The sequence below is a fragment of the Musca domestica genome, unplaced genomic scaffold (assembly GCF_030504385.1).
Source record: "Musca domestica strain aabys unplaced genomic scaffold, Musca_domestica.polishedcontigs.V.1.1 34, whole genome shotgun sequence".
Taxonomy (NCBI): domain Eukaryota; kingdom Metazoa; phylum Arthropoda; class Insecta; order Diptera; family Muscidae; genus Musca; species Musca domestica.
In genome coordinates, this window is record NW_026712313.1 from 9,035,847 (window position 1) to 9,061,588 (window position 25,742).

Below are 25,742 nucleotides of genomic sequence, written 5' to 3' on the forward strand. Positions count from 1 at the left end.
CAACTAATGCCATCGGATGGATGGCCAGTCAGGTTAGCAAACAGGCGGCGGCGGAGGGAGTATGACCAGAACTACAACAAAACCCCATGTCAAAACCAGGTGAAATATCTGTGTCAAAACCAGAATGAAAGACAAGAACCGTTCTTGTCAAAGCAGCATTTTGAAGAGGTATTTGCCGGGTGATGCATCAATGCCAGTGGATCAGTGGCCGGGGAATCTATTGAGGATAGCCAGGGAGAGGAGGGGTAGGATGAGGAGGAGAAGGGACACGATGTGCAAACACCTTCGGACATTAAAGATGCTACGCTATAAATCAACACTGGATAAATTGTAAGCAGCAATATTTGGCCACTATTCATAGCCAGTGAAAAATGGGGGGATTTGGTGGTCCATCGCAAAGGATGTGGGCGAGAAATGATGAAGTATTGGAGAGGAATAGAAAATATAATTTCGTATTAGATATAAGACCATCTAAATGACTTCAGAGGAGATGTGATTTTTGAAATGGGTTTCTCTAAGCAGAAGACCTTTAAAATGTCATCGAAAAACGGAAGAGAGGAGGAGGTGGACTTCAAAATATGGAAGATTCTACAGACCGGAAGGCCTTATAAAGGTCTTGTATAGGCAGAAAACATTTTAAATGACTTCTATCGATATGACCCATTTAAAAATCGATTTAACTAAAAAAAATCTTTTATAGAAAAAAAAACCTTTAGAAATGTTTTCAAAAAACAGATGATCCGGAAATAATTTCCATAGAAATATGTCATTTAAAAGGTAATCTATACACATATGATCATTTGAAGGTCTTCCCTAGGGAGAACACCCGTTAAATGTTTTCTATTCTCAGAGGACCTGTTAAAAGCTCTCTATAGACATAGGACTTTTTAAAGTTCTATAATAGACAAAAGATCTAGGAAAAATCTTCCGTAGTCATAAGACCCATGAACAATTTTGTGTTACCAAGCGGCCCATGAAGGACTTTCTGTAGAAAGAAAACATTTGGTCTTTTAGAGATAGAACAACTTTAAAAATTATATCATTGAAGGAAAGGCCTTTAAGGCCTTTTGAAGATAGTAAATCTTCCAAACTAATTTTTATAGACAGTAGAACTGCTAAAGGTCTATCATAAACAAAAGACCAGTTAGAGGTCTTCTATAGGCAGAAGATCAGCTAAAGGTGCACATTAACCAATTTTCAGAATTCCATCACCATCCCAACACCATCCGACAAGCGCAGACCGGCTGCACTTGGGGTGCGGATAAGGAAACCTTGTTGACCTCTTATAAAGTGATAGATCGGTCTGTGGTTAGCTATGCGGCTCCAGTGTGGTCGGCGAATACGAGTGCAACGCAGTGGAAAAGTATTCAGACCTGCCAGAACTGCAACAGGGTGCCTCCTCATGACTCCTGTCGACCATTTACATGAGGAGACGAAGGTTCTTCCCTTATGTCAGCATAATAATATGCTTTCGTTGCAGTACCAGCTTGGCTATGTTATCGTGGGAATCACCCTAACCACCATATGGTGGATAGAACTCCCCCACCCAGGCGTGTCAGAAAGGACCTGCATGATCTAGAGAGAGAGGTCCAGCGATATAAGAGAGAGAGCCCCTAGATCATGAAGCCTATCAAGCGGGTCTGAATAGCATTCATACCGATGCAGTCGCAGAGGTAGTTAATAATTACAGTATGAATGCCATCCTCGGAGTCCACCCCCCATCCATTGCAGCTGAAAAAAGTCGGCTGCCTTGGCAAACCAGGGTAGTTTTGGCCCAACCATGTTCAGGATGGTACAGCCGTCTCAATTCGTATTGTCCGTCCGACTGTCTGGTTGGTGCGCACCATAACTCTCGCATGAGAAGATTTGGTTTAAACTTGGTACATTGTGATATTATTATCAAACTTAGATCGACTTCGGAGATGGGCAATATCGATCCACTTCTTTTTGTACCACCCGCAGGAATGGTCAAAATTTTAAATTTCTATGAAGCTCATAAGACGCAAAACTAAAATCCTATTCCATTCAGATTTGACTATATGAACACAAGATCTGTCAAAGTTTTGAATAACCAAAACGATTATTAAATCCGAAATAAGTATCCGGTTCTCTTTATATTTCACACGTCCCATATTTCTTCTAACACAAGATCTGCGGTGAAGATGTGATACATTGGTCCACTCCTTCTAGTGCTTCCCCAACAAAGGGTAAAAATTTTGTATATCCATGAAGCTCCGAACGCGAAATGAACATCCGATTCCATTTGGTCTTGACAAGTCTCAATGTTTCTATAAACACAAGATATGTTATAAGCATGGTATATATATATATATATATATATATATATATATATATATATATATATATATATATATATATATATATATATATATATATATATATATAAGAAATGTGGCAAAAACCATTTAAATGCCGAATATCGGGAGGTACCGTTATATGGGGGCTACACCAAAACGTGGACCTATAATTACAATGTTTCGCCACACGAAGAAGGACCCATTATGACCCACAAATACCAATTTGTAGACAAATCAGTAAAAAAATGTGGCAAAAACCAACAAAATACCGAATATCGGGAGGTACCATTATATGGGGGCTACATCAAATCATGGACCCATGCATGCAATGTTTCGCCACCGGAGCTGGAAACCATTATGACCAACAAATACCAATTTTTAGACAAATCCGTGAAAAAATGTGGCAAAAAAACTAAAATACCGAATATCGGGAGGTACCTTTATATGGGGGCTATACCACAACGTGGACCTATACATGCAATGTTTTGCCACACGCTCAGGGACCCGTTATGGCCTACAAATACCAATTTCCAGACAAATCCGTGAAAAAAATGTGGCATAAATCATCAAAGTACCGAATATCGGGAGGTACAGTTATATGGGGACTATACCAGAACGTGGACCGATATATCTCATTTTCAATACTAACCATCCTAGACACAATGTAAATAGCTCTGCTAAATTTTGGCGCTCTACGTCAAATAATGTGGGCTGTATCGTGATTTCAACAGACAGACAGACGGACAGACGGACAGACAGACGGACAGACAGACAGACGGACAGACAGACAGACGGACATCGTTAAAACGACTTAGAATTTTATGCTGATTATGAATATATATACTTTATGGGGTCTACGACGAATATTTAAGGATGTTACAAACGGAATGACAAAGTTAATATACCCTCCTTTCCAAGGTGGAGGGTATAATAACAAAAGTCAAAATATATTTAAATAATCGAACATTGGCTGAGGGTATACATCTGTCGGCAAAACCGACTGGTACTATTTAATGGTTTATTTATTTTTGTCCCACTGTCAAATGCTTCCAACTACAACTTCCAACCTCACTTCAAACAAATCAGTTGGCTATCAAACATATCACAACATCCCCTTACAACCATTCACCGCACAACAGTTGGTTGTTTGCTGACAACCCCAACAGGAATGACATACCTCGAACACAACATGTTGGCTGTTATTGTTTGACGCTGAAAAACTCTGACTCTCAAACCAACAACTAGCGATGGTTATCAAACAAAGGCAACCAACCAACCTAACCGAACCAAGCAACTGGAGGAATTTTGTTTGTTTGCTGTTTGTGCTCCCTTTCATACCTCTCATCAAACCTCTTCACCATTGCCTTCAATGCCTTGTGTGTTTACTCTTCTGCTTTGTGTCGATTCGTTTTTTAGCCATAAACTTTGTTGCCAGTGTTTTGTTAGGCCAAAAATCTTGATTTTCTCCATTCACTTCTTCTTCCACTTTATTTCCCATGCCTTTGGTTTGCGTGATTTATGTGGCGTATGTGTGTGTCTGTGTGTAGCTACATACCTACATATAAATGTGCAAATTTTCCAACATTTGTTTTGTGTTTGCTGGCTGGCTGGTTGGTTTGGTGAGGAGGGTTTCCACTTGAAATTCCATTCTTTTGACATTTTCTCGCGCTCTTTCGTGCAGCTCTCTTCAGTGTTTTCTTGTTTTGGCCATAATTGTAGGTTGGTTGGTTTCTTTTTCCTTTGCTCGCTGTTGAACCTATGCCAACAAATTTTTTTTTCGTAGCTATACAAGTTGGTTTAGTTGGTTGTTGCTTTGCCTTCTCGTGGCAAGATGAAGAGAAACATGTTGTTCGGTCTCTGTTCACCAGAAATCTGGTGAATGGTCTGGACAAGTCGATACCTTGTATAAACATAGATACAATTGTTTATATATGTATGTATGTATGTACGTATGGAGATGTATTGGAATTTGTGATATCAATTGCATTTGTTGTTGGGCCGAAGAAGTGATCAGAAGATTTTTTTGGTTTTGGTTGTAACAGAAATTTGTCTTGAAAATTGCATCAGACGATTGGACTGTTCTACTTTCGATCAAAATTAATTTGGAGCTTTATAGTTCTGACCATATAAACGGAGACTTCCCTATAGTTCGAGATATATTTCCCAATATTTGGGATAGAACTTTAAAATTTCTTAGAGATTTTTGGATTACATCTAGAATCATTGATACAGAAACTGGGTCATATTGGACCACTTTTGGGAATAGTCTTCATGCATTGAAATTTAAGGCAAAAAAATGAGACTGACTGAGAATCAATGCCCAGTGGAAGCTAGCATCTTAAAATTTTGAACGAGAGTCAAGGGTTAAGAGAAATCTAAAGGGTGAGATGAATAAACTGCAACCAACTTCAGACTGCCACTCGTCCGACAGCTGTTAAAATTATTCCAGTGACAGCTCATTATATTGTTTACAAGCGTACCAAAGCACTTTGGTGAGAATTTTCCAGAAAAAAAGTTATTCGTGATGGAATTCAAGAGTGATCTCCTTATATTTGGATGGAGAACCACAAGTGGCTATCGTTCGAGCACTCCAGCATTTAAATGTGAATAAATCTTTTGTAACATCAGCAGAAATGGTTCGAAAAGTAAAGAAGCGACTTGATCGAAACACGCGTCGCAGTGGTCGTAAAATGGCTCATGAGCTGAACATATGGCAATATTCCATTCGGCAAATATTGAAATATGAGCTCGGGGTAAAGCCATTGAAATTCGAAAAAGTTCAAGAACTCATTCCGCAACAAAAAGAAAATATACTCAGACTCAAAAGAGCTAAAGAGTTGCTTCGCTCGGCCAAAAGTGAACTGGCGAATTCGGTTTTCTCCGAAGCGTAAACATTCGTTGTCCAGCAGTTTGTAAACAAACAAAATGATTGGCAAATATGCCAAATATTATCGCGAAAATATTCTGGAGGATGTATTAAGTCTTGGGCACGCAAAAATTTTGGCCGCAGACCTTGGACATTCCAATAGGATTCAGCACCTTCGCACTCAGAACGTGTCACCCAAGAATGGTTACAAAATGAGGTTCTTTCCGCTTCATTTCATGGCCTACAAAATCTCCGGATACCAATCTGTTGGTCTATCGTGTCTGGAGTATTTTAGAAAGCAAGGTTGGCACTAAAAAATACCAAAGTGTCGACCACCTCAAGCAAGCACTTCCCCGTGATTGGGCCAAAATACCGCAGAGCAACATTAGGGCAGCGTGTGACGGTTTCATTGGCCGTTTGAAGGCCATATTCGTGCCAAAGGTGGCCAATTCAAACAACTTATTCTAAAATTTGATGATATTTCCGACATTTTTGCTTTCATTCAATAAAATTAAAAAAAATGTAAAAATGGCATTTGACTTTGTTCCAATTTTTTTTATCTAACCCTGTATAGTACAGAATGGTACTATACACATTTCTAAAATCCATTATTTTGGTTATTCTTTGTTTTTGATTTGTCGGCGGTTTATTTGAGATTTGCTGATGGTTTGGAAATGCGTCCTATATGTGTACGAAAATTACTAAATGGTACTAAGTTTGGTATTGGTTGAAGGGATAGGGCCGTATCTGTTGGCATCTGATATTGAGATGTGAAGTTTGTTTTGTATTGGGTGAAGGAGAGATGTAAATTGTTTCAGATATACGTACTAAATGTTAATTAATTTGGTATTGGGTAAAGGGATGGAGCTGAAGTTCTGAAATTTGATTTTGAGGTCAGTCTGGGTTTTGAGGAGTTACATATGGAGACGTTGAAATAGTTTTGCATGGAAAAATTGGATGCGGGTCCATTGTCCGGTGGTTTTACTAATATCCTCCTCGGTAAACTTCAAAATGAATATTTTTGAAGACTTTTTGTTGTAAAAGGTAAATATTATCCTATTATTTTTTCGAAAGAGAAAACTTGAATAATATATGAAACCTTGATAGTCTGAAAATTTAGTACGATGCATGAAGTTTTCAACAAATTGTGCATTTAAAGTACGAAGAAGGCTCAACGCGAACTGTTGGAAAGAATCTAAAATTTGAAGAAGGGTTTTTCGCTGACGAAGTGGCTGCCAGTTCCTAGTATATATATAAGGACCCAAAACTCCTTTGGGGTTTTGATCTTCAAGCGAGTGCTATCAAGTCCACTTGGAATTTTTCACAACCCAGACTGGATATTGTATAGAAAAATTCTTATTTGCAGCGAATTGAAAAAAAGAGCTAATGTATCAAAAATAAAAAATGATAGATATTAAATATACAATTTTTTTTTTTGTTCCGAGACTCACAATGAAACTTGATCTAGAGTAAGTCTTACTTTGACACTTAACCCAAAAAATGGAATATAAGGGGAGATTTTGTCTTGGATTGAAAACGTGTTAAATTGACAGCAATAAAAGCCAACACAGAATTTGGAGTACGTAAATTTCGAATGTAATTTCCATAAAAACTATTATATCTAGCTATATGATTTATTCTGAGATTAATAGTGAAATTTCGTGTAGAATATTTCTTCTCTTAACACCTTCCACTTGAAAAGAAATTTCGTGTTACTTTCAGGGGTCAACTCGAAAAAAGTCAAAGGAAATTTTCAGCGAATTAGAAAAAAATCTAAATTCTTCAAAAATAAACATTGTTTTTTATTACCAAAAATTGATCTAAGTTTTTCATGGCAAATATTGAATATAGAAATTCCTTTTATTCCGAGACTCACAATGAAATTTAATCCGGAATAATTCTTCCATTGACACTTGGGGCATAAAATTAAGTATAAAGGGATATATTGTCTTGGATTGAAAACGTGTTAAATAAACAATAATAAAAGCTAGCACATAATTTTCACTTGGAGTACATAAATTTCGAATGTAATTTTCATAAATTCTGTTGTACCAAGATATATGATTTATTCTGAGATTAATAGTGAAATTTTGTGTAGAATATTTCTTCTTTTGACACTTTCCAACTAAAACGAAATTTTATGTTCATTTCAAGGGTCAATTTGAAAAAAGCCAGAGGAAATTTTCAGCAAATTAGGAAAAAGTGCTAAATTTATTAAAAATGAACAAGTTTTTTAATTAACAAAAATTAATGCTATTTTTCAAGGTACATATTCATTATACAAATTTTTTTTTATAAAAACAACAATAAAGGGATAAGCCTGACCATTTTGCAACAACAAAATACTACGGTATCCCGAACAAACAAGCCACACTGTTCTATTTATAGACAAGGCACGGTCAACGAAGGTGTTTTTGTTGTAACAGACAAAACCAACTTACATGGTTATGCTACTTCGTTCAGGCTGAACGAAAGCATAACAAGTGGAGAAAGATGAAAATGTTTATAAGTGCGGTTGTAAGATTTAGAAGACTTTCCTAAAGAATTTTAGTTTTATATAATTCTTTGGTTCCTCTTCTATTGAGCTTACGATCTCGTCACTTGGGTAAAAAATGTTTTGTCATAGAAGTTATTTTTAAAATAACTTCTGGGGAGAATATCCCAGACAAACAACAAGGGAACTGATGAGGATTGGTGGCTCTTTCCGAAACCTAGGTATTCCCTGCCTTACCCCCTGGTAAACATTACCATCGTTCTCCACTAATAAACAAACGTTGTTTTTATAAAAACAACAATAAAGGGATAAGCCTGACCATTTTGCAACAACAAAATACTACGGTATCCCGAACAAACAAGCCACACTGTTCAAATTTTTTTTGTTCAGAGACTCACAATGGAATTTGATCTAGAATAGTTCTTCCTTTGACAATTTCCACAAAACATGAAGCATAAAGGGAGATTTTGTCTCGGATTGAAAACATGTTAAATTAACAGTAATAAAAGCCAACTCATAATTTTCACATGGAGTACATAAATTTCGAATGTAATTTCCATAAAAACTATTATACCTAGCTATATGATTTATTCTGAGACTTGTGTAGAATGTTGTGTAGAATATTTCTCCTCTTTACACCATCCGCCTAAAACGAAAATTTATGTTACTTTCAGGCCTCAACTCGAAAAAAGTCCAAAAAAAAAATTATCAAAAAAAATTAAGGGAATATTTTATTTTTATTTTGGGAACATTGCTGAGAATATTATTTGAATCCATGGTGGAAATAGAGATTTCCTTTCTGTGGTGACTTATAGTGAAATTTGATGGGGAATATTTTTGTCTTTAACATCTTCCGTCTAAAATGATGCTTTGTTGGAGATTTTTCCATAAACTCACATAAAGTACGGCTTTAACCCTAAAATGTGTTTTTAATATATATGTATTCCTGGTGTTTAGGTAAGATTTAGATTTTTGACGTCTTTTAGGACTTATAGTAGATTTTCATCAGGAATAATTTTGTAGAATATTTTGACTTACTATGACCACGTTTAATGGGAATTTATACCATATTTTTAAAAAAGGACCAAAAGACCCATTTTTGGACGCGATTGAGGGTTAAATTCTTCAATTTAAATATTCCTCGTATTTTTGTCTCCAATATTGCCGAAGACACTCTATACCTAAAATGCAAGGATTCCGAGGAATCTTAATGCGAAAATTTCCAAAAGTGTGGAAGAGGGGTGAACTTGTCATCCCCCTTTTCAAAACGTCGAAATGTTCTTCTATTTTTGGCTCTACTTTCATAATCTGCTGGATTTTCCTCGCAAAAATATTTTTTGTGTTGCTCTGTGTTATTTGAAAACCAGTAAAGAAAGTCCTAAAGTCGGACGGGGCCGACTTTATGATACTCTACACCTCTTTGCTAATTTAATAGAGCTCCGCATAACAATTAATAGTTTTTATGGGATAATTCAATCATACACGCTATAATTGTAATTGTAATTTAAAGTTCAAAGGACTAAATATGCCGAAGCATTTGTATCTTTTAAATTCGGACTTGTATTGCCCATTTGGTGCACAATTAATTTGAAATCGGATAAAGATATATATATATATATGGGAGCTATATCCAAATCGGAACTGATCTCCATAAAATTTGGCAAAGATATTTCTGAGCTGCATTTTATATATTTTCCTGAATATGGTTGTTACGGAGTGCATATTACGGCTGCGGAGGACGAAAATAACAAATCGGATGAACAATATATATGGGAGCTATAGCTATATCTGAACCGATCTTCACCAAATTTGACATACTAGCTTCTAGACTCAATTCGGTCGTAAGTGCCAAATTTCATCCAATTTCGGCAAATATTAGACGTTTGGTGCACAATCAAAGGTAAATCGGAAGAAGTTATATACGGGAGCTATATCCAAATCTGAACCGATCTCGATAAAATTTAGCAAAGGTATTTCTGAGCTGTATTTGATATATTTCCCCAAATATTGTAGTTACAGAGTGCAGAGTACGGCTGCAGAGGTCAAAAATAACAAATCGGATGAACAATATATATGGGAGCTATAGCTATATCTGAACCGATTTCGATCAAATTTGACATACCCATTTTCAGGCCTAATTTGGTTGTATGTGCCAAATTCCATAATATTCGGACTGATATTACACGTTTGGTGCACAATAAAAAGCAAATCGGACGAACATATGTATGGGAGCTATATCTAAATTTTGACCGATTTTGACCAATTTCAATAGGGTTCGTCCTTGGGCCAAACAAATGATTTGTGCAAAATTTCATCTGGATAGGGCAATAAATGCGAACTTTACTTTGTTTACAAAATTACATGGACAGACGTACGGACGGACATGCATAAATCGACTCAGAATGTGATTCTATGCAGATCATCAAAAGGAACCATGGGTCTATCTCGTTTCCTTTTGCCTGTTACAAACAAATGCACAAAGACATAATACCCTGACCGACCACCTTGTGGTGTAGGGTATAAAAATTGAGTTTTGTCGCACTGTGTATCATAGGTCTTCTGCTCACATCCACCATCCATTTGAAGGCAGTTTGAAGCATGTGCAGATATTTTTGTGACATGGAATTTTATTCTGGCACACCCATTTGAAATATCTTAGATAAGACAATCCCAAAAGACTTGAAAACAAAAAATTTGCAACGTGACTTTTTGAAATGGCATTGCTCGGAGAATAATTTTTCTAGGCATATCCATAAGCCTCCTTCGAATTTCAAACTTCCCATTTTCTTTCGAATCCGCATAATTAGTACCAGGCTATTTACTCTTCGATGCCATTATCTATTACCAATAATTTCATTCCCGATTTCTTTCTCATCTGGTAACCCTCACAGCCCAGACTCCAGTAAAAAAGGGGCATTCCAACAAGTGAGTGGACGACACACATGTTACAAATTCCAACAAGAGAATAAAATATTCAACTGAAAATACATAGCCAACCCCAAACCCCAACACACACACTCACACACACACACTGACGCACAAGCATTTATTGAATTTGATTTTTGATTTCTGTCTGTATTTTTTTTCGCAAATTAAGACTCATTGGAATAAAATTCCCCACATAGCACAAAACACACAATCAACAATCGAACATTGGTGGGGGGCTACAACTTAGATTTTATTGTTGGTGGGGAGCAACGAAAGGGGGAGGCGAAAACATTCACAAAAATGCCAACAAAGCCGGTTTGTTATTAAACTAGTTGGCAAAAAAAAAGCAAAGCAAAGAAAAAAAAAAATAAACAACACAAATAATTGGAGAGCATTGAAAAAATAGTACACTCAATTTTGGAGAGCTCACCAAAATGAAGAGTAAACAACAAAGAGAGTTATCAATTGAAGAGACACATTTACGTATTGTGGGTGTTTGATGAACAGAGATGGAAATTATAATCAATACTTCAAAAAAATTGAATTTGGATATTTATGTATATTTAAAAAGGGGTGACTGATTGACCGATTCAGATGAAACGACAGAAACTAGAATCTGAAATGTTTGGGCAACGACGTAGCCAGAAAAAAAACCCTTTCGAAATGATTTCAGAGGCCCCAACAAACAAAAAACAAAAAAATGAAATTTTCACGAAAATTGTTTAAAAATATTTAAACAAGTTAAGAAGTATCAGTCCGTATTGTCGACAGATCCTCAAGCAATGTTCAATTATTTAAATATATTTTGACTTCGGTTATAAGTACTCAAATTGTTGACTCTCTATGGAGTGGATTTCGAAGGAATGGGCCAATATTGTCCATTTCGTATCGGACCTAAACAAGTATGATATAAATATAGCAACGTGCCAGGTTGGGATTACTTTCTTCACTTTGTATGAGATATGTGATAATTTTTAGAAAATGTTGAAATGTGGGTGAGGTACCAGATATAGTCGACCGAGGTAATCCATTTTCATACTTCATCTAATACAAATAAAAATATATATGACAAGAAAATCGAACATTTATATCCAAATTTATGCGGAATCATAAATCCCACATTCATGTCAGGTTTCTGGTTGAAGGAAATATTTAGATATAGCAAGTTGTAGAGAATCGCTGAGCTGTTTCGCAAGTTATGACATATAAAAGTATTGAAATTTGAGACCCATGTTCATTTTGCGTTTTACGAACTTCATGGCTATTCAAAATTTTGACAGTTTGTGGGAAAGGTACTAGAAGGAGTGGACCGATATATTCCATCTTAACACTAGATCTTTTGTTAGTAGAAATAATGTCATGTGTGAAATTTAAAGAGACCCGGATATTTATTTCAGATTTTATTTTCGTTTTGATTATTTAAAACTTTGAACCTTTGTGGGGGAGGTACCAGAAGGAATGGTCCGATTTCTACCAACTTCATAACAGATGTTGTGTTGTTGGAAATATTGATATGAACCAAGTCTTAATAGAATCGGATGATAATTTCGTGTTGTATGAGTTTTATGGATATTCAAAATTTTGACACTTTCTTGGGGGAAGTACCAGAAGAAGTGGACCGATATATACCACCTTCACAGCAGATCTTGTGTTAGTAGAAATAATGGCATGTGTAAAATTTGAAGAGACCCAGATCCATAGTTCGGATTTTATGACCTTTTTGGTTCTTCAAAACTTTGATCCTTTGTGGGGGAGGTACCAGAAGGAATCGTCCGATTTCTACTATTTTCATAACAGATATTGTGTTGATGGAAATATTGAAATATACCAAATCTGAATGGAATTGTATGTCAATTTCTCGTTTTATGAGCTTCATGGTTATTCAAAATTTTGACCCCTTTTGGGGGAGGTACCAGAAGGAGTAAACCGATATATTCCATCTTTACAGCAGATCTTGTGTTAGTAAAAATAACAGGATATTTGAAATATAAAGAAAATCTAATGCTTATTTGGGATTTTATAATCGTTTTTGTTATTCAAAACTTTGACCCCTTGTGGGGGAGGTACCAGAAGGAATCATCCGATCTCTACCTTCTTTATAACATATCTTGTGCTGATGAAAATATTGAGATGTGCAGAGTTTGAAAAGAATCGGATGTCAATTTCTCGTTTTATGAGCTTCATGGATATTCAAAATGTTGACCCCTTTGTGGGGGAGGTACCAGAAGGAATCTTCCGATCTCTACCTTCTTTATAACAGATCTTGTGCTGATAAAAACATTGAGGTGTGTCGAGTTTGAAAAGAATCGGATGCTAATTTTGAGTTTTACGAGCTTCGTGAATATTTAAAATTTTGAGCCGTTGTGGGGGAGGTACCAAAAGGAGTGGACTGAAATATTCCATTTTCACACCAGAGTTTGTGTTAAGAAAAATATCGGGATGTACGAAATTTGAAGAAAATCGGACTCTTATTTCACATTTTGTATGAATTATAATTTTCCTGACCTAGCACAGATACAAATATTGAGATTTGCGAAGTTTGCAGAAAATCGAATGATCTTTTCTTGGTCTACCGATAGGTCCTAACATGTTTATTGTACAAATGGTTTTATTAGACATATGTGGACGAGACCTTTCTGGCCTTCTTTAAATGAAAACCTTCAACAAGTCTTCTTCAGATGCAAGAGCAGAGTTTTTATATACAGAAGGCCTGCCAACAATCTTCTACAATCTTAGACGACTTCCCACAGGTTTTGTAATACATAGACACAGGGACGGATACAGGGGCCGAATTTACGAGGAAGCGAGACAGATCCATAGTTACTTTTGAGGATCTCCATAGAATCACTTTCTGATTCGATTTATGCATGTCAGTCCGTCCGTCCGTCCCTCCAATATACTATATATTTCATTGGCCCAAGGACGAACCCTATTGAAACTGGTGATAATCGGATTTAGAATAATCAGATTTAGATATAGCTCCCATATATCTTCAACAGATTTCGGACTGTGCTTCAAATGGCTAATATAAGTCCAAATGACCTATATTTTGGTACATCCCACCGAATTCAGTCTAGAAGCAAATCAATCAAATTTGGAGACAATAGGTTCAAATATACCTATAGATCCCATATTTATGTTTCATACGATTTGGGGATTTTGAGTTCCTCACTTGCGTAATATGCACTCCAGAAGAATGATATTTGGCTCCGGACATCCGGTGTAGGGTGGCCCCGCCGACTTTTGAGTTTTCTTTACTTGTTTTCATCATATTATTTTTTTCTGATCTGTATAAAACTGCTCAGGTTATGTTAGGCGCCAGTAAACAGTCGAGAAACAAAGAGCGCGGAAATACACGTCATCGCCCCTACAACATCTATATCACCAGTATTTTTTCCATATCTAACCCGAATCTGATCATTTGTTTAAAAAATAGATGATTCTTTGATTTTTTTTGTAACTTTTGAAAAAATCCAATAAATCAATAATTTTGATACAACTCTGGAAGCTTCTTAAATAAAATAATAAAAATAATTTTGCCTTGGATAATGTGGACTCCCAATATAGTGCCTTTTTCGACTTTTGGGGGATATATTTTTTTTTTTTTTGAAAAATTCCGGTCCAAAAAATCTATAATTTTGATACAACTCCGGAACCGTTTTAAATAACTCCCTCATGTGACTACATGTTGGAAAGCTTTCAAATAATAACCGGGCCCGTCCCCCAAGAAAAAAATTCTTTCCCGGGATCAGGGTGCAAATACTTACCACTGGAAAAAATTTCATAAAAATCAAGGAGTTCTTACCAAACTAGTGTTAAGCCTATCTGTTTATAAAGAATAGGATGGAAAATATCGCCCAAAGAGAGTCCAAAACGACTTATTTTTGGTCGCTTTTCAAATAAATGACCCAAAAAACGAACTCACTATAATAAAAAGGCTTAAACCATTTGCTTGCAACTTGCAGTTGTAAAACCCGTTTGAGCGACTTGTTGTTATCAACTTCATTTATGTGTGATTTCCAATTTTAAAGAGAATAACTCTTACGCTCTCTTACAAATTTAACACCCCCAAAATAAAGAGTAATCCTACTTAAGAGAGTACCAACCAATCTCTGTGTATGTGTGCCGTTTGGAGAGTTGTCGACGATTGAGAAACGGTGGATGATAACTGCGTTTTGGGGCAATGGACGTTGTGTGTTACTGTTGGCTGGCTCGCTGGCTGCGATTAGTTCGATTCTAACATTCATACCGAACGGTTTACGGAATAAGCAGCGAATGCGGGATTGATTTTTTTAAGTTGTTGTTTATTGCTACATTACTACTACTCTACTGTGAATGTGACCGCCGGTATCCTCTCCCCCCGTCATCAACTCGCGTGTGTTAACATCAATTGTTGTCGTCGTCGTCGTGGTCTTCGGTCGGTTGCCGTTCCTCATCATCGTCAGCGTCATTGTCGTGGCCGCCGTCGTCGTCGTAGTCATCTCCTCCGTGTGTTGTTGTCACATCCATCATTTGTTGTACCATCATCACATCTGGTTTTTAGTACAAACATACGTACGTATACACAGCCATACATACAGATGTAGTGTTTCTGCTTCTTGGACAAGCAAAAATTAAAGTGTTTTATTTTGTGTTTATTTTTTTGTGTGCATCCGTGTGTGTGTGTCGGTCGCTCTCCGTTAGTGCGAATCGTAGTTATAGCCAAACAACACTCCTTCGGTAATTGTTGATGTGAATTGTTAACCATCATCACCGTCGCCTTCTTCTTCGTGGAATCAAGAAAAACCCAACAGAAGTAGAAAAAAAAATAGTGAAGAAGGAAAATCGAAAAAAAAGAAATCTTTATAAGAAACCAATGCAACAACAACAATAAGAAAAAAGAAGAAGAAGAAAATAATTTATTTCCACAGCAGTGCAAAAAAAAAGTTGAATTGTCTGTTTGTCCATCCATCCACACACACAACTTATATACATATCGTTGTTGTTGTTGTTCTTTACTGCCTCTTTACAACAAGTTCGTGCAATTGAAACGCTAATTTTTTTGGCCCCCCTCTCCATCTGTGTGAAATATTTACGGCCTTTGAGAAAATAATAAAAGAAGAAGAATAAGAAGCAGGAAAAAAGAAAGAAAAAAAATCGGGACATTGTTTATGTGTGAAGATAACCATCATTCGTAACGGTATGTGAGTTTGTGTACGTGTGTAACAACAGAAACAAGTGGTGTCAAGTGTTTGTTTGTCTGCCTGCCTGCCTGCCTGCCAGTTTGTCCACATTCCTTCCTTTCCTTTACTACTCTGAGAGAGTGAGTAATTCTGTGCATGGGATTTGTTGTGTTTGTTTTTTTTTTGTTGCGTATGAAATAACAACAATAATAAAAATTAAAAGAAAATAAAGAAAGGAAATTGAAAAATTCTCAAAAGTCGAAGGAACATCGGTCTCTTCAATGAAGAAATAATAATAAATAATAATAAAAAAAAAAACGACAACAACAACAAATTCAACCAAAACAAAATCAAGCAGGTAGTCCTCCCTCAACTCATCTCTCTCAATCAATCTAGTGAAAATAGAGTGCAAGAGTGCAATCATTGTCCAGAGTGTTGCTTTCTAATTGGAAATTATTGTTTTTAAAGGAAAGAAGAGGAAACAAATGTCACAAAGTTCAAGTGGCCAAAGAAATACCTTGCCAGCCTAGCGAATTTATGAAAATTGAAAAGCAGTAGAATTTTGAAAAATGCTAAAATATTTTGTGAATTTAAACTAAAATTCGTAGTGACTTAGAAATCAAAGTGTATGGAACTTCCCGAAAATATTGGATACAATTAATTAATTGGAGTGACAAATTAATAAAGAAAGGTATGTATTCTTGGAAGTAGAACATAAATATGTTTTGCAATTTAAACAAGTGTTCAAATCAGTGAAGTGTTCAAATGACCATTAATAAATCACAATTTAATTTCGTTGCAAATGTATTGATGTGGTCAAATCTTCAGCCAACGCAAGTTAGAATTGCTTTAAATTTTGGATCTGTACACAATTTCATGGCGACGATTTTAAATTCCAATTAAAAATCGGTAAAAAATTGTTTGGATGGGTTGGAGTGTAAGCTATAATTTAGTATAAATTTTGCGGGGATTTTTTTTTTTTACAAAACCTGTGTCCAAAAACAACAAAAACAAATAACAATTCACGAATTGTTTTAAATAATAGCTTTCAAATGATACCTATACAGTCTATATCAGTTTAGTAGGTCGTTGACCCGGAATTTCGGTAAAATATCCGGGAATCCGGGTCCGTACCCAAGAAAAAATACTTTGTGGAATCAGGAACAAATATCTATCGATGGAAAAAAATTAATAAAAATGAAACAATTAAAAAAGCGGACGGACCGAAGTTAAATAAACTGCACCAATTGGAAGAAATTTCCAAATTTTCACACAAAAAAAAAAAAAATAAATAAATAAAATAAAAATAAATAAATACGTTTAAAAAATCGGCAAAATTCATAAAAATACCGAATATAGGGAGTTACCGTAATATTGGGCCAATACAAAGACCAGGACCTTCAAATGAATTTTTCGTCATGGGCCATTACGATATTAAAATACGAAACTTGAAACAATTCCGGTATGGTGGAGGCTATAAAAAATAGAGAGTTAAGTCGAAAATTTTACCAGTGATATCTCGTTTTTGATATTGTACTGGCGTACTTTTTTGGAAATTCATCTTTTTTTGCCACAAATTGGCCTAGAAAGTTCGTTTGAATATTTTTCCCGTGACCCTAATTAAGGGAAAGTATTTGTTTTTTCTCGGAAGACGGAGCCAGGAATAGTTCTAAATTTAGTATTAAGAGCTTGTAAGGGGTTCTACCTCTGGTAGCAGAATATTTTAGGTATAGGTCTACGTTTTACAGTACCGCCCGATATTTTGACGGTTTTAGTCATATCTTATTCACGATATGGTTCCAATTTTTTATATTATTACCTGGATCCTTACGGGTTTTGATACTTTTTTTCTTTTGGATATTAATGTGTTGTTGAATACAGACGACGCGATTTCATTCAATTATGTTCTTATGCCTCCACCATGGAAAGGTGGACCCCATAAAGTATATACAGGGTGAGATAAAAAACTGCAACAATGTCAAACGCCATAACTTTTACATTTTTATAATTTTATTGAATGAAAGAAAAAAATGTCGGGAAAAGCCTCAAATTTTAGAATATGTTTAGATTGTTTGAGTTGGTCACCTTTGGCAGGAATTATGGGCTTCAAACGGCCAATGAAACCGTGACACGCAGCCCGAATGTTGCTCTGTGGTATTTTGACCCAATACGGGCGAAGCGCTTGCTTGAGGTGATCGATACTTTGGTATTTTTTAGTGCCAACTTTGTTTTTCAAAATACTCCAGATACAATTGGTATCCGGAGATTGTAGTGGCCACTGCGCTGGAAATGAAGCGAGGAATCTCATTTTGTTGTTGCAATGTCCAAGGTCTGCGGCCAAAATATTTGCGTGTCCAAGGCTTTAATACACCCTCCAGAATATTTTCGCGATAATATTCGGCATTAATTCTGATGCCACGATCGATTAATACGAGCGGAGAGCGACCATCGGCGGTTATGGCGGAATCCACCATCACTATGGCCGTACCCAAGATGGCAAGTAAACACGATTATGTTGTTTGTTTACAAACTGCTGGACAACAAATGTTTTCTCATCGGAGAAAACCAGATTCGGCAGTTCACCACTTTCGGCCAAGCGAAGCAACTCTTTAGCTCTTTCGAGTCTATTTTCTTTCTGTAGCGGTGTAAGTTTTTGCACTTTTTGGAATTTCAATGGCTTTACCCCGAGCTCGATTCTTTACTTTTCGAACCATTTCTGCTGATGTTGCTGTTTTCTTGCCAAATATAAAGTAATCACACTATCACCCTTGAATTCCATCAGGAATAACTTTTTTCTGAAAAATTCTCACCGAAATTCTTTTGTACGCTTGTAAACAATATAATGAGCTGCCACTGGAATAATTTTAACAGCTGTCGGACAAGTGGCTTAAAAATGACAGCATTTTGGATTTGGTTGCAGTTTTTTCATCTCACCCTGTATTTATATCGTATTTATTTAGGTCCGATACGAAATGAACAATATTGGCCCATTCCATCGGAACCTACTCCACAGATTTACTCAACACTTTTTATATTCACAGCAGAAGTCAAAATATATTTAAATAATCGAACGTTGGCTCAGGGTATATTTCTGTCGGCAAAACCGACTGATACTTTTTCAGTTGTTAAAAGTAAATCTCTTAAAGAACATACGATTCTAATAAATATTTCTTGAAGTCTATCCGAATATCAAAGTTAGATTTTTGGACAATTTTTTAGAGATAAAATATGCCATTGAGCTTGCCCTTTTTATGATTATTTAATCCAAGCTCTATCTATTTTTTTAAAACAATTTTTTGGACCATAAACATGACTTTTTTATATTTTTTCTAAGAAGTAGGTATAAACGTGACTTTTTTTAGAAATGTTTTTTTCAAGGTCTACCAGATCAATAAACGCTAAAAAATTTCAGTTGACCAAACATGTTCCGTATTTTAAAGAATATTTTTTTCAAGGACCATTAAATGTGGATTTTTAAGGAAAAGTTTCACGGGCTAGTAGAAAATAAAATTGACCAGCTGACCATATTATCACGATTATTATTTCAAGAGCAGACTAATTAATATGCAGTGTTAGAGGACCTTTTCAAGGACCACTAGACCAATAAGCATGTGTTTTTTTACAAAATTTTTCCGGGTGCAGCAGACCAATTAACATGGATTTCTTAAGTATATATTTTTAAATACAAGCAGTCCTTCAAAAAAAAAAAAAAAAAAAAAAAAAAAATAAATAAATAAATAATTAATTAAGTAATTAAAAATAAAAAAAATAAATAAAATAAAAAAATCCCTAAAAATATTTTGTCAAGGACGACTGAATGAGAATTCAAAAACTTTCTTTCGAGGAACAACCCACCATAAAACATGGCTTTTTTAAGAAACCGAATTTGGAATTACTGGCCTCCGGTCTACATCGGAAAAATTATATATTTGATATGGGTACGATCCCTGAAAGAAAAAAAGTTCCCATAATTTAAAGATTTTTTTTTAATTTACAGAATTAAAAAAAAAACAAGTAAAAAAGCTGTAAATTTGGCCGGGCCGAACATTGAATACCCTCCACCATTAGGAAAGAATTTGGCAATTTTCAAAAAAAAATAAAATCTGTTAAAACTTCTGTTAAAATTTTAAAAATACCGAATGTAGCTATTATATTAGGGTCTATACGACGACATGAACCTGCGTATGTAACATCCGTCATAAGCCATTACAATATTCAAATGCAAAACTTAAAAAAATCGATAAAATCAAAATACCGAATATCGGGATTTACCGTTATATGGGGGCTATACGAAGACGTGGGCCTGCACAGACAATTTTCTATCGTAGGCTGTATTATCCATTACGACCCTCAAATATCAAATTTGAAACAATTCTGGTAAAAAATGTCCCTAAAATCATTAAAATACCGAATATCGGGAGGTACCGTTATATGTGGGCTATACGAAGACGTGGATCTGCACAGACAATTTTCTGCTATAGGCTGTAGTATCCATTACGACCTTCAAATATCAAATTTGAAAAAATTCTGGTGAAAAAATTCGTTGAAATCATCAAAATACCGAATATCGGGAGGTACCGTTATATGGGGCCCCCACGAAGACGTGAACCTGCACAAACTTGACAAACTTAATATACCCTCCATACTAGGGTGGAGGGTGTAATAATAATGATTATAAATTATAACCGATTTTTTATACAACCTAACCCACCATGTTTGCTGGGTAAATAGAAAACCTCCTTTTTTCTTCAACCGAAATGTAAACACACTCGGCAAATTACAAATAGAATAATAAACAGAATTGTTGACTTTTCTTGCTTAATGTAACAAATTAGGAAAATGTCTACAAATGTTATGGGAAAAAATAAATTACAACAACAAAAGCAACAAAAAATAACAACTATTCCCATTCCACCCCCATTCCACACAACCGCCATGACTTTTACTTAGTCAGCGGGTCGGTGGCTTGGTCTCTTATCACAATAAATAATAATAATGAAGATGGTGATGATGATGACGATGATGAACATCAACAAAAACCACTGACCGACAAAAAGCAACAACAAAAACAACAATGCCACCACTACCATCACCACAGCCACAGTCAACAAATAGCTCGATTAGAAGTAAACACTTGAAGTGTTTACCTCAATTGCATCCCTAGTTGGGCCGTTAGCCGCCTCAACCCCCACCACAACCACCACCACCATGATCAACAACAACGCCACCGCCACCATCATTGTCGCATCACCGAAAATAACAAAAAAATAAATAAAAACAAACAACAAGAAAATTATCACCATTACTAACGCCGGCGATGATGACGGCGACCTCGCCGCCACCGCCTATCTCTTAATATGGTCTTGAGCCTGACCAAAAAAAAAATCAACCAAAAACGGGCAATGAAAATACTTTATGGAAGCATCAGTCATTCACACATTCACACTCACCCCCAGATCATACTAGTGCTCCTACATCTCCCTCCTCCTCCTCCTCTCTTCGCCCTCATTATCGTTAACAAAGTTAGTGAATTATTTTTTTTTTGTTTTTCTCTTCGTTTTCATTGACTTTATCAGCCTTAGAACATAAAAACAAAACAGTCCCTTAAGACTGACTGAATGACTCTGACTGGCTGACTGACTGACTGACAACATTAAGCTAAGATGTCATCGTTGTCGGAGCGAATAATAACAACAACGTCATTTCTCACAATTTTCATGGGTTTTTTTTTTGTTCTCGTCTTGGAAAAACCCAAAACTAACATCTAGAAAAACTATCGTAAAACTACAAATATGAAAAGATGATAAAAATGAGAAGATCATCAATTGAAGTGGAGGAAGATAAGGGAGCACAGGCTGAGGAGCAGAGAAGAAAATCACAAAATACACAATACTCGTCGTATTAGTGTTTACGAGTGCTGTTGTCTTTGTTAGAGGAATTATAGATTATTCTGAAGATATCCCATAAATTATGAGCTTGGGGTCATTGTAATACCGAAAAGAGGGCTAAATGGAGGGAAAATGGAGGGAAGAGACTGGAAAAGATGTTTTTGACCACAAAGTTGATAGAAGTTCATTCATGATTTTCATGTAGTATTTCTTTCATCAAAAATAGATTTCATCAAGTAAAAAAGCTGTAAGTTTGGCCGGTCTTGATTTTGAATACCCTCCTCCATTTGGAAGGAATTTGGAATTTGGCAAGGGTCTATACGACGAAGTGGACCTGCATAGCCAACTTTTGTCATAAGACATAACAATATTTAAATGCGAAACTTGAAAAAAATCCGGTCAATAATGTAGCTAAAATCATCAAAATACCAAATATAGGAAGGCACCATTACATGGGGGCTATACCAAAACGTGGACCTGCTTAGAGGGCTATACGAAGACGTGGACGTGCACAGACATTTTTCTGTCTTAGTCTGTAGTATACATTGCGACCTTCAAATGCCAAATTTAAGACAATACCGCGGAATAATGTCGCTAAAATCATTAAAATACCGAATATCGGGAGGTACCGTCATATGGGGGCTATACGAAGACGTGGACCTGCACAGGCATTTTTCTGTCTTAGGCTGTAGTGTCCATATCGAACTACAAATGCCAAATTTGAACCAACTCCGGTGAATAATGTCGCTAAAATCATTAAAATACCAAACATCGGGAAGTACCGTTATATGGGGGCTATACGAAGACGTGAACCTGCACGGATTATTTTCTGTCATAGGCTGTAGTATCAATTACGAACTTCAAATGCCAAAATTGAACCGATTCCGGTTAATAATGTCGTTAAAATCTTCAAAATACCGAATATCGGGAGGTACCGTTATATGGGGGCTATACGAAGACGTGGACCTGCACAGACAATTTTCTGCCTTACACTGTAGTATCCATAACGAACTTCAAATACCAAGTTTGCAACATTTCCGGTGAATAATGTCGTAATGTTGGTGTAAATCACCAAAATACCGAAAATAGGGAGGTACCGTTATATGAGGCCTATACCATAACGTGGACCTACATGGCCCATTTTCAATACCAATTAACCTGCAGACATAATAAACATTTGAGTGAAATTTTATCAACCTACTTTATTTTGTTCGGAAGCTAGAGTGATTTCCACACCGACAAACGGATAGACGGACGGGAATCGGGAATTTTAGAACTGATCAAAAATATATATACTTTGTGGTGTATGGAGTGACAAACTTGTGTTACAAATGGAATGGCAGACTTAATATACCCTCCATACATGGTGGAGGGTATAAAAATGGTTTTTCAAAGGAGCAGCAGACCAATATAAGTCGATTTTTTTAAGAATATTTTTCAACTTCCAGTTGATTAATGAACGTGGAGAGAGAGCATTTAATCCTGGACCAGCAGACCAAAAATTTTTGAGGAAAACTTGGCCTGACTGATTTTTTAAATAAACGTGTATTTCTATACCCTCAGCCATATGGCTAGAGAGGGTATATATCATTTAATACGGCCAAAACGTGCCTCATTGAAATTACGGGTTTAGACCCTAGGTCTCCTTGGACCAAATATACGTTTCAGGATATTTGAAGTCGATCTAGGGATGTCCGTCCGTCTGTCTGTCTGGCTGGTGCGCATGATAACTCTCAAAGGAAGTATCCGATTTGGTTAAAATTTGATACATCGTAATATTATTATCAAACTTACATCGAATTCGAGATCTGCAATATAGGTCCACTCCCACAAAAGTTCGAAATTTCAAAAAAAAAAAAAAAAAAAAAAAAAAATCTGCACAGAAAGAAAAAGGATAATACAATATTTCTCCAACTTTGCAAATCCTAATATTGGCGTCAGTGCTAGGGCAGGTGCGAAAATGGACAATATCGGTCGACTCCATCAAGAACGTCCCCCACAAAGGGTCAAAATTTTGAATAATTATAACTCCTGTAAAATGTGATGTAAGGGTTCGACTGTCTTAAAATTACACACATCACAAATAATTTTATTAATCCAAGGTCTGGTGTGAAGATGAAAAAATCGGTCTAATCCTTCTGGTACCTCCCCAGCAAAGAGTCAACATTTTGAATATTTCTGAAGCTCATAAAAAGCGAAATTAACATACGAGACCATTCAGACTTGGCACATCTTAATATTTTCATCAACTCAAGATCTGTTATGAAGATGGTAGAGATCGGACCATTCTTTCTGGTACCACCCTAACAAAGCGTCAAAATTTCGAATAACCAAAACGATCAAAAAAATCCAAATAAGCATCCGGTTTTTCTAATATTTCAGACATCTCTTTATATTTACTAACACAAGACCTGCAGTGATGATGGGATATATTAGTCCTTCTAGTACCTCCCTCACAAAGGGTCAACATTTTGAATAACCAAAACGATCATAAAATCCAAAAGAAGCATCCGATTCTCTTAATATTTCACGTATCTCTTTATTTTTCTGGTTCTTCTGGTACTTTCCCCACAAAGGGTCAGCATTTTGAATATCCATGAATCTCATAAAACGCGAAATTAACATTCGTTTCTATTCAGACTTGGTGCATCTCAATATTTCCATCAACACAAAAATTTGTTATAATTATGGTGGAGACCCAACAAAGTATGTATATTTCTGATCGTTAAAAATTTAACGATGTCCGTCCGTCTGTAGAAATCAATCTAGCTTCCGAACGAAATGAGGTAGATTGAAAACATTTTGCTCAAATGTATATTATGTCTGCAGGACTTCTGTTATTGGTAAATGGGCCATATTCAGTATTTTGATCATTTTAGCTACATTATTCATCGGAATTTTTTCAAATGTGGTATTTAAAGTTCCTAATAGATACTACAGCATACGAGAGAAAATTGACTGCGCATTTTTTACTTGCTACGATCCCATTTAAAGGGAGTTTCTAACCACATTTTGAAAAAGGAACAAAAGCCCGCCCTCTGCTAACTCGCTTGAGGGTAACAGTTCTTATCTTATCTCTAGTTTAGTAAAACTCTCTGATTGTTTTTTTAATTTTTTTTCAAGATGTACGTATTTGTACCCTGATTCCGGGAAAGTATTTTTTACTTGGGCCACGGAACCGCCCATTTGACTTGAAATTAAGGGTCCAAGACCCCGGTTAGACCCCGATCTACATACAAAACCAAAGAAACCAAAAGATTTTTATCCGAAAATTAAAAAAAATGTAGAGGAGGGGGAACTTTCTCCTTTATTTAAGCAATGTAAAGTTTTGAAAACGCCGATACACGTATCTTCTGTTTTTAGCTGTACTTCCACAAACTGTAGTATTTTCTTAGATATTTTTCATTGTTGCACCGTGTTACTTTATTCTATACCTTTATACCCTCCACCTACAGAATGTAAACTTTATCGTATAAATGTGACCTATATAACTTCAAATATCATCTTCAGGCCATATGTTTCTATGGACGAAATCCGTTTTAGGACATTGGACTTCATATATGAATTTTTGTTGCTATATCTCTTAAAGCACTTTATCTCTCGAAGGTGCTATTCGATTTGGTTCCACCAACTTTGCACGCATCGTGATATTTTTTTTTAATCTTAAATCCAGTTTGAAGATGTAGCTCCTAGCACCTCAACCTTTATCGGTCGAAATGTTCATCAAAAATTCGAGACCTTCTGAACTACAAATCACGAATTTTCAACCAAATAGTGGGCCCCTGTTGTGTTGCATCTGAATACTCTACAAAATCCACGACTTGGATATAGGCAAGCAATATCCAATTGGGTTCTACAAGTCTATTCACATTTAACTCTTTACTTAGAGGTTTGTGCCTTCTTTCCATTGCCCCGCAAAAAAAAAAAATACTTTCATTTTCCGTTTCCTTCTTCTCTTTTTTGGGTGCTACCACCAACAATGTGTCATATAGTGCTATGATGGCAAACCACCACCACTCAGTCAATGCGAAAGGAAGGAACTCTTAATACTTACATACAATGTAAATACACATACACACACACACA

At 35.9% G+C, this 25,742-nt stretch overlaps 1 protein-coding gene across 2 annotated transcripts in view; it reads left to right on the forward strand.

Moving 5' to 3' along the window:
- The window catches only part of LOC101897758 (fibronectin type-III domain-containing protein 3a), a 660,976-nt gene that overhangs the window by 195,729 nt on the left and 439,505 nt on the right, over positions 1 to 25,742 (forward strand). Inside the window, exons 1-2 of one of the 2 annotated variants that reach the window (XM_059125594.1) lie at positions 14,803 to 15,160; positions 16,237 to 16,459. The exons of the other annotated variant lie outside the window; for it this stretch is intronic. The gene's annotated coding sequence lies outside the window, so the exon portion shown is untranslated. Of the gene's footprint in view, positions 1 to 14,802; positions 15,161 to 16,236; positions 16,460 to 25,742 lie in introns of those variants that run through there. 2 annotated transcript variants of the gene reach the window in all.